Here is a 9,037-nt window from a genome sequence, read left to right as displayed (position 1 = left end):
TTGTGTCCTATTTAAGATTTAAATATAATACATTTTACGAAAAGTGACAAAAACCGTTTTTTTAGGATATATGGCTTCTTGACAATCACAGAAAACATAACTTATTTAGCCTCATTACTTTACAATTAGTAATAATCTGAACAACAGGCAAGACAAAGAAAGCAGAAGAAGGTGTTATTCTTGGGTTCATACATCAGAGATGAACATAGGCAGGGTTTAGTTGCTTTGAGAACAGATAAGGGAAAGGTAAGGGAGAGGTATAAGGGAAAGAAAATTTTAGATTTTAAATTTTTAATATTTACCTTATGTTAGTGTTAGCCCATACTTTTATCTCACATAAATTACTTTTGAATGAGGAAAGTAAGAATTCAAGACTGAAAGTCCAAGAGCACGTGGCAGATACAAAATTCAAACCAAGTTCTCTGGTCTCAAAGCCACCTGTGGCCTCTGCCTCTAATACTTGCAACCAGCATCTGACCACTAACCCTACAGAAACACCTAGGGAATGGGGACAGACCTGAATCTACTGGCCCATTCTACCCATAAGAGCAAGGGGCTGAGGCAATCATTAGTACAAATCAGTTTTGAAAGCCTGCTTCCTTAGTCTAATGTGTTGTCTTACTGTCTCATTGAACTCTCTCCACATGTTCTTACTAGGAACAATGATTTCTAAACAACACTTATAAAGCATTATCCATGTTGTACTTTTAAAATTCCCTTGGTGCTTTAACCAGGACTTCAAGATGTTTTTGCATTTAAGCATGGGCATAGAACTGGTGACATGTTTCAATAACCTAATGTTTTTATTTATCATGATTCTTTCAACAACCATCAGCAGTAGTGTGGAAAAAGGAGTATCAAACAAGCCTGATTTTAATTCTGGCCCTCCATTAGCTCCTGCACTACTTTGGGCAAATCATCTAAAATATCTCAGCTTCTACCCTGTAAAATAATATTCACATTACTATAAAAATACAATGAATACTATTTGGGAACTGTTATTAAGAGCCACTTGCTGGCATAACAATGTGTCCTTGATGAGGTTAGTGTCTTCCCACTACAGTTTCTTTACACCGTTGTCTTGTTAAATTTGAATACATAAAGTGCATATTAAAAAAACCCCAGCCCATCCATGTTGGTCAGTAGATATAACTCTTTTTGTTTGTTTTGATGGGGAATATACCTGGCTCTGCTAAGAGCTTACTTCTGACTCTGCACTCAAGGATCACTCCTGGATGGTGGGGGGGACGTGGGAGCCATATGCTACACAAAACTGGGGTTCAAAATCAGGGTTCAAACCTGGGTCCAATGTGTGCAAGGCAAGAACCTTACCCATTAGTTCTTCTGCCCTAATAGACATCAATAATGGATCCATAGGATATGACTGATAATGCTAAGGACTGTCCCTTTTCATCTTCATATGACAGGTACTGAAACAGTTTTATTCATCCTGTTAACTCAGAGAGTTAGCCTGGCAGCAAGGTACAGAGATTTTGCTCTAGAGACCATTTGCTGAGGATCCATTCCATAGTCTTAGTTTTAGTCTTAGTTTTAGTTTTGCTTTTGTTCTTTGTCCTAAGTAGCAAAGACATAGACCAGACTTTACTGACCTTCCCACCATGTAGAATCAGTTACAGCTTACCAGATGGTTAAGTCACTAAATTGCAGGAAAAAGAATTTGAGAAAAAGCAAATTAAAAGATCTAGAGGAAAGTAAAAGATAAAACTGATTCCTCTATGTATTCAATATCTTGAATAAATTAGAAGTCACCTTGGTCTGAACACAGGTCTTCTGTATTTTAAAATACAACTTTCAGGCTTTCTGAAAGTTTGAGTCTAAGTCAGCCCAATATCACTGAATATTATTGATTAAAATAAATTGTAAGTGAAGTCAGGCATTTACACAAATATGTGGAGACTGAGAGGTATTAATAGAGACCCTCAAACGCAGCTTACTGCAACATGGGAATTCTACACACTATTCCAAAAACCATGTGCTTAGTTTTACTATAAAAATAGAGTTCACCAAATAGTTAAGAAAAATGAACTCTATAGCAGTCATGTCAATATTTGTTTTATTCCTTTGTATGGTGCCAGGAAATAGTTCAAAGGGCTGAAGCATGTGCCTGCATGTACAAGACACATTTTCTCCCGTGTGCCCCATTACTAGTATCACAAGTGTGGTTTGGTGGACTTTAATACCACTGGACCAAATGACATTGCATCACTATGCCTACACATGGAACTGTGAGGCCTAACTAGCAATCTTAACATGCTAACATGGACATGCTTCCTGGAAAGTGAGTTTCAGCTTTTACTTTTGTCATATCACTAGATGGGCCTTCAGAATCAGAAGGACTAATCTAGCAGAAAATTGAGATACAAACTTTGATAGTTATATCATGTTTTGATCTTACTTGTCTACATTTATGACTAAGTCCCAGAGGCAAATATAAGTGAATTTTTAAATGGTCAAGTCTATGATATCTTCCTTTAGCCTACAATTATAAATTAAAACATGTAGAAATATAAATATAAATTTATAAGTATAAATATAAATATTCCACCCAGATCCCCTATTTTCCAGTAGCTAGGCAGTCACACCCAGAAATTGCCCCTAGCACCCTGTAATCCCATCAGTGGCCAACATTCAGAGACTATAAAACCAAGCTCCCAGAAGAGAGCAATGCAGAGTCTCTTGCCCCCTGCGCCTGGCTGTCTTCACCAAGGTCCCTCAGAGGGGATGGGTTACCTTTCCCTTCCTGCCCTGAACAGAGCCAGCCTCGACAGTTGAAGACCTCTCGAACCCAGCCACAGCCATGATCAAGGCCATTATCCAAACATTTGGATGAGCATCATGCATGAAGGAACTGGCAGAGGAACCCAGGTGTGGGGGACCCAGGGCCGAGACCTCCAAGGCTGCTCGGATTGGGGTTGGGCTTCTTCCACCCAGATCCCCCATTTTCTAGTAGTTAGGCAGTCACCCCCAGAAAGTTTGTGTGATCCCATCAATAGACAACATAAAGAGACTATGAAACCAAACTCCCAGAAAACCAAGCTTCCCAACATCTAATAGCCTAGTTCTTTGTCTTAGAGAACCTGACAAGCTACCTAGAGTCTATTGGCCGCACGGGAAAGCCTGGCAAGCTCCCTGTGGCATATTCATATCCCAAATACAGTAAACGATATATACATCCCTCTCAGAGAGTACAGCAAGCTACCGAGAGTATCCTTCCCACATGACAGAGCCTGGCAAGCTACCCATGGCATATTCGATATGCCAAAAACAGTAACAATAGGTCTCTTTCCTCTGACCCTGAAAGAGCCTCCAATCATTAAGAAAGACGAGTAAAAGAGGCTGCTAAAATCTCAGGACTAAGTGTAATAGAGACGTTACTGGTGCCCGCTCAAGTATATTGACAACGGGATGACAGTGATAGTGACAGAAATATAAAAGAGCAAAAAGATTGTCTGGTAAGATGTCCAGGAGTGTGACTTTTAACTTTACTTATTTGACTTAGCCTATATCTATCTATCTATCTATCTATCTATCTATCTATCTATCTATCTATCTATCTATCTATCTATGTGTATGTATATATATAAATATATATAGCTAAATATATATATTCTGCTAAAAAAACTAATTCACCCCCATGTGTCACTCTAAAAGTATTTTTAAGAGGTGAACTTAGGCTAATATGATAACAAGACAGATATGCATTAGGAGAAGTGTAGGGTAACTGGTTTTAGTAATTTAGACTGATTCATTTCCCTGATAGCAGAGTTTAATTTTTCACCACAGGAAGTAACAGGGATACATTAAAATAGTGCAGCAGCCTAAGAACAAATAATATATCAAAATGTATCTGCCCTTATTTCAGGTCAAAGTCTGCAAATTTTCTGTGGGCATTTTTTTTTGTGTGTGTACATATCGAGCTTGACTGCCAAAGAGAATTGTATTTTACAGTCTGTAAACACACAATAAAGGAAGGGGGGCACCACACTGGGCACAGGGCAGCAGCGCTCTATCTCTCCCACCACCCACGTTTGGTAGTCTCCAGCCACTTCCCCCACCCTGGGGAGGTTGATGGCGATGATGAGGGAGGCAAAGGAAGGAACAGAGCCAGGCTGGTTGGTCTCAATTGCAGTTTATTCCATTCCCATCTCCTTTCTCCTCTGATTCTCCTCCTGCTTCTTCTTCCCCCATGTTACTTCATTCTCCTTCTCCTCTGGATCTGGATCTCAATCTAGCTTCTCCAGATCTGGCACTGGACTGGCCCCCAGCCCACTCAGCCAAATTAAATCCCGAAGAATGAGGAGCTGGGGCTTACACCTAGGTGTGGTCACAATCAATAGGGGTAAAGTTCTTTCCCTCAGGGGGTGCTTCTTCTAGGACAGATTCTCTTTCAGCAGAACACCCACCCAAGAGTGGAATCTTATGGGTGTGTTTCTCTTCTCCTTATCCAACCAACATCTAAGTATTCATAATATTAATCATTTTGTATGGACACAGCAAGAGATGCATTAAGCTTATAGATTTGCTCTCCTGGGGTCATCTCGATCTCAGACTACAGTGCTGAGGCCAGGTTAGTCTTTCCTATCCCTAGCAGGGCCCTAGTCTCATCGTTACTTTTTTTTTTTTTTTTGGTGCCGTGCTTTTATTCTAACAAAAGGGGGAAGTACACGGTTCATTGTTTCTTTTGGATCAGGACATGACATGTCCATGACCAAGCTCTTAACTTATAGTTAAGCATTAGGCACTTTGGCCAGGCCCATCTCTATGCCAGGGTAGCACATAACTCACCGCTTGCCCTGGGTCCATCTCGTCCCTCGTCGGGACCCTGCCTTTGGGGTGCTAAGAACTAAGGGCAACTGAGGCTTAAGTCGAGAAAGCAGATGCCCAGGAGTGAATAATATTTGAAGCCAATTAAATCCCATGTTACAAAAGCATATTAACAACTGTCTTTCTTTGTCCATACAAGAAGGACATTGCTTTCAAGTAAACTATTCAAAAGACACGAGGAGAGGAGAAAGGCAATATTAACTTACAAGTTCAGTGTCCTAGAAAGGTCTGACCTTACAAATTAACAGAGTCTGATTAGGGGAAAAGCTGATCAACTGGTTGGGGAAGAGAACATAGAGAAGTGGTTACAGATAGACAAAGGAATGGGAGTGACTCGGGAGCACTATGATGGGTGTGACCCGATAAACCTAAGCTCCCTGTAGCAAAGAGAAGAGGACATACCACTGTTGTCTTAAAATGTTTAGAGATTATTTCCAGATATGCCTAAACTCTTTGTGGCAAGGGAGAAAGGACAAACCAATGATATCCTACATACAGTTCTGTAGAGAGGATCTAAAAAGACACTGAACATGAGGGCTCTGTGCTCCACCATGGCTAACATTAGCTTTGATGCTCACATCTTCAACTTCCTGTGTGAGAGAGTCCATCCACCATGTTCCATGAATTGACATCTGAAACCTGATTTCAAAAATTGAGTTGATTTTTTCCCCATTTTGTAAACAAATCTTTGAAACACAAAGAAAAGTAGAAAGAATTTTCCCTTGAACACATATATACTTACCTACCCACCTCTCATCTAGAGTTTAATTGATCTTGTGGGGATGGGAACTTTACAAGTGATGCTCATGGGTCTCAGGGGCTATGCTTGGCAATGCTGACTAGCTCTGTGGGCAAAGCAGTTCCATGTTTTGGAGTAGTGATGCAGCGTGGTCAAGTCCACCAAACCACACCCTGTGATACTGGTAATTGGGGGACATGGGAGCAAACATGCAGGCCTGTGCTCTAGCCGTTTGAATTTGAGCCCCAACACCATCTGTTCTACGGTTTACATCTCTCAAACATTTCTGAGTGAGTTATAGACACTAAATATTTCAATAAGCATAAGCTAGAATTTCATATTTTGTGCATGATTTTTCTTTCTCTCCCACTTCCTTTTCCTTTCTCCCTTCCACCTCCCTATTTCTCTTCCTTTCTTTTATTTCCTTCTCCCTTGCTCTCTCTTTCTTCCTCTTAAAAATTTTTATTTATCTTGTATTTAAAGCATTTAAAGCACCATTCACTGTTAATGGGAGGGTTCCTTACATAAAATATTCCAACACCACATCCTCTACCATATATAGAAATGCCATGTGACCCATCACTATCACCCCTAGATGCTGGGGGGAGTGGGCACTAAGACAAGGGCAGAGGGAAACAGACACAGGTAGAGGGTGCTGGGACACTGGGTGCATGAAATCCTACCATTAATCATACTGGAAAGTACAGCGCCTCAAAGAACGGGTTTTAGGAAGAAAACTGTTAGAGGAGACAAAGAAAAAGAGTTTTAGGGGCTAGACAAAGTCCAAAGGTGAGGGGGGTGCCTTCTGAACACCCTGAGCACAGCACCCCATCTGAGCACCCCCCAGGAGTGCTCCCTTATCACCTTGAGCACAGCACCTCATCCAAGCACCCCAGGAGTGATCCCTCATCACCCCGAGCACAGCACCTCATCACCCCAAGCACAGAACCTCATCACTCTGAGCACAGCACCTCATCACCCTCAACACAGCACCACCTCATCCAAGCAGTCCAGGAATGCTCCCTCATTACCCTGAGCACAGCACCTCATCCAAGCATTCCACGAGTGATCCCTGGGCAAAAATATAGCCCCCAAAATCAAGAAGAATCACATGCTATGAAGAACACTAGTCTTAAATGTAGTATTTCATAAATATTTACAAATGCATGTTCTTATATATCCCAAATGCATGTTCTTATATATCTCATCAAGGTCAATAAAGTTTTCTCTTGTGCCTTTTCAAGGGATTCCCCACCCACCCACCTCCATCAGAATCAGTCACTATCATGAATTGGGGGTCTTACTTGGAGGCTACACCCAGAGATACTCAGGAGGTTACTTCTAGCTCCACACTCAAGATTTATTCCTGGTACTACTTGTGGGGCATATGGGATGCTGGAGATTGAATCCATGCTGGCTGCATTCTAGGCAAACACTCTACCTACTATACTATCTTTGCAGCCCTTATCACCATCCTGAATTTTAAAAATCCTAGACTTATTCCTGCATGTTCTAGAGCTTCATGTGGATGAAATTACATGGTAATATTGTATGAGAACTTGACTTCTTTATCTAACACTTTTTAAACGCCATATTCCTTGGTGGTCTATATCTTTGTGTACTTCGACTCAGATGTGCCCATCCCATGAGCCTCTACTCCTTTTACTGCCTCCGAAGAGCAAGCTTTGTTGGTCGAGGGATATCTCTGACTATTTGACATTCAGTCTCTGGAAGCTTGTAGAGCAGCTTCCCAGCAGCAGCAGCAGAAACTTATGATTGACAACGTGGATGTGGACGTGCAGGTCAGCACATACCAGAAACCAGAAAGCGAGGCACACCCTGGATGCACGTGGGTCCCAGGACCAGTTACGTTTATCTGCAGATCTTCCTTTGTGTCTGTTGATCAGATTCTGAATTATTGATTTTATTCTGATTGTTCCATAAAACAAAGGAGGAAATAGTTTGCCTCAAAGCATGCAGTGTGATTCAAGGGGAGCCTGCATATCTCTGGAGCAGGATGACGGTTCTTGGTCAACCAGACTGAGTTTGTCTGCTTCCCATCCTCTTCCTGCTCTTACCTGCAAAAATACACTAAAGTTATCTTTTGAAAATCCACCAAGCTTTTCTGACAGTAAGAAACAGGTCATACTGCTTTTCCAAGATAGATGTGGAGCATCCAGTAACAGAGACAGCAGCAGTTGACACCCTCGGGGGTCTCTCCCAAACCAAGTGTTGCAAGGAGATATCATTAGGTTGTTAAAGCCAGAGGATCAGACTGTGCTGAAAGGGTTTCCTCAAGGCTGAGGTGCTCTGTTATTCAAATAAACAGAGTCTAACAGGTGGGAGGCAATTGCAGATTGTAGGTTCAAGGAGCTTCGGCAGTCAGCATCTTACACCAGACAGCCAAAGAGCTGCAGATCCATGCCTTGAATGCATTCCAACTATGAACCAGTTCCCTTTGTTTTGCATCTCACATGCTTCATTTACTGGGACACAGTTTTGTATAACCAGATCAGCAGCAGTCACACTTATCTCTATGAGCAGACAATTTTATTTAGCTTTGTAAGTTAATGGGTCATTGACTTCTGAGCTGAGGCGAGGTTGAGCAATCTATTTGGCTTATTATAATTTAGCCTTCCCAATTTCTATTTAGCCTTTTTTCATAAACTACTCATAGAGCAGACATAGGAAGATTCCTCTGCCCTGTCCTATCCTCCACCTTTCCCATCTAAAATATCCTCTCAGAACAAACTTCAGCTGATTCAAAGTAAGAAGGGTCTGAGCTTCATAGTATGGAAGTACCATGGTTACATAAAATTATTACCCGATTAATAATTTATCTAAAAAACCTTTCTATGGAGCCTAATTTGCAAATACATTGAAATGTGAGTGATGAGAGTCAGCAAATTAACATGCTATCATGGGCATCTCAAAACCAGGAACTGTCTGTAGTATCTCTAGCATGGCTTCAAAAATTACAGGATGGGGACCTGATCCATACCTTCTCCCTCTAAGTAGTTGCAAATGAAGTTTAATATGTGGAAACTGGGTGGACATCAGAGAAAATTAAGTTTTTATAGTTTGATTCCACTGGAATAAAATGCTAGGAAAATATGTAGATCTGTGAGTCAAAGTTATTAAAACAATAATAGAAAAACTACAAAATTTAGATAATAGGGCCACACAAGACAATAAGCTTTACTCTTAGAAAACACAATACAAAGAGAAGGAAGTGGAGGGTGGGGTGACAGCAGGATATTGACAGTAAGAGAAACAAAAGGACAGGAGCCTCCAGAGACTTTTGGCTCTTCTGAAAAATGTCTTTAACTTTTAAAGACATACTTTGCAACTTCCAGCCCTAACTTCAAAACCGTTTTTTCCATAGGGATTTTCACTTCTCTAAAAGCTGGAGACACTGCCAGCCTCTAAGGTAGAAGTAGATTTGGGAGTTTT

The 9,037-nt window shown here is 41.1% G+C and overlaps 1 protein-coding gene across 3 annotated transcripts in view; it reads left to right on the top strand.

The window, feature by feature from the left end:
* Nucleotides 1-9,037, top strand: part of NTRK2 (neurotrophic receptor tyrosine kinase 2) — a 398,774-nt gene that overhangs the window by 227,871 nt on the left and 161,866 nt on the right. The window lies entirely within an intron of this gene.

This window comes from Sorex araneus, chromosome 1, assembly GCF_027595985.1.
Source record: "Sorex araneus isolate mSorAra2 chromosome 1, mSorAra2.pri, whole genome shotgun sequence".
Classification (NCBI taxonomy): Eukaryota; Metazoa; Chordata; class Mammalia; order Eulipotyphla; family Soricidae; genus Sorex; species Sorex araneus.
This window is presented reverse-complemented; position numbering and strand designations above follow the sequence as displayed.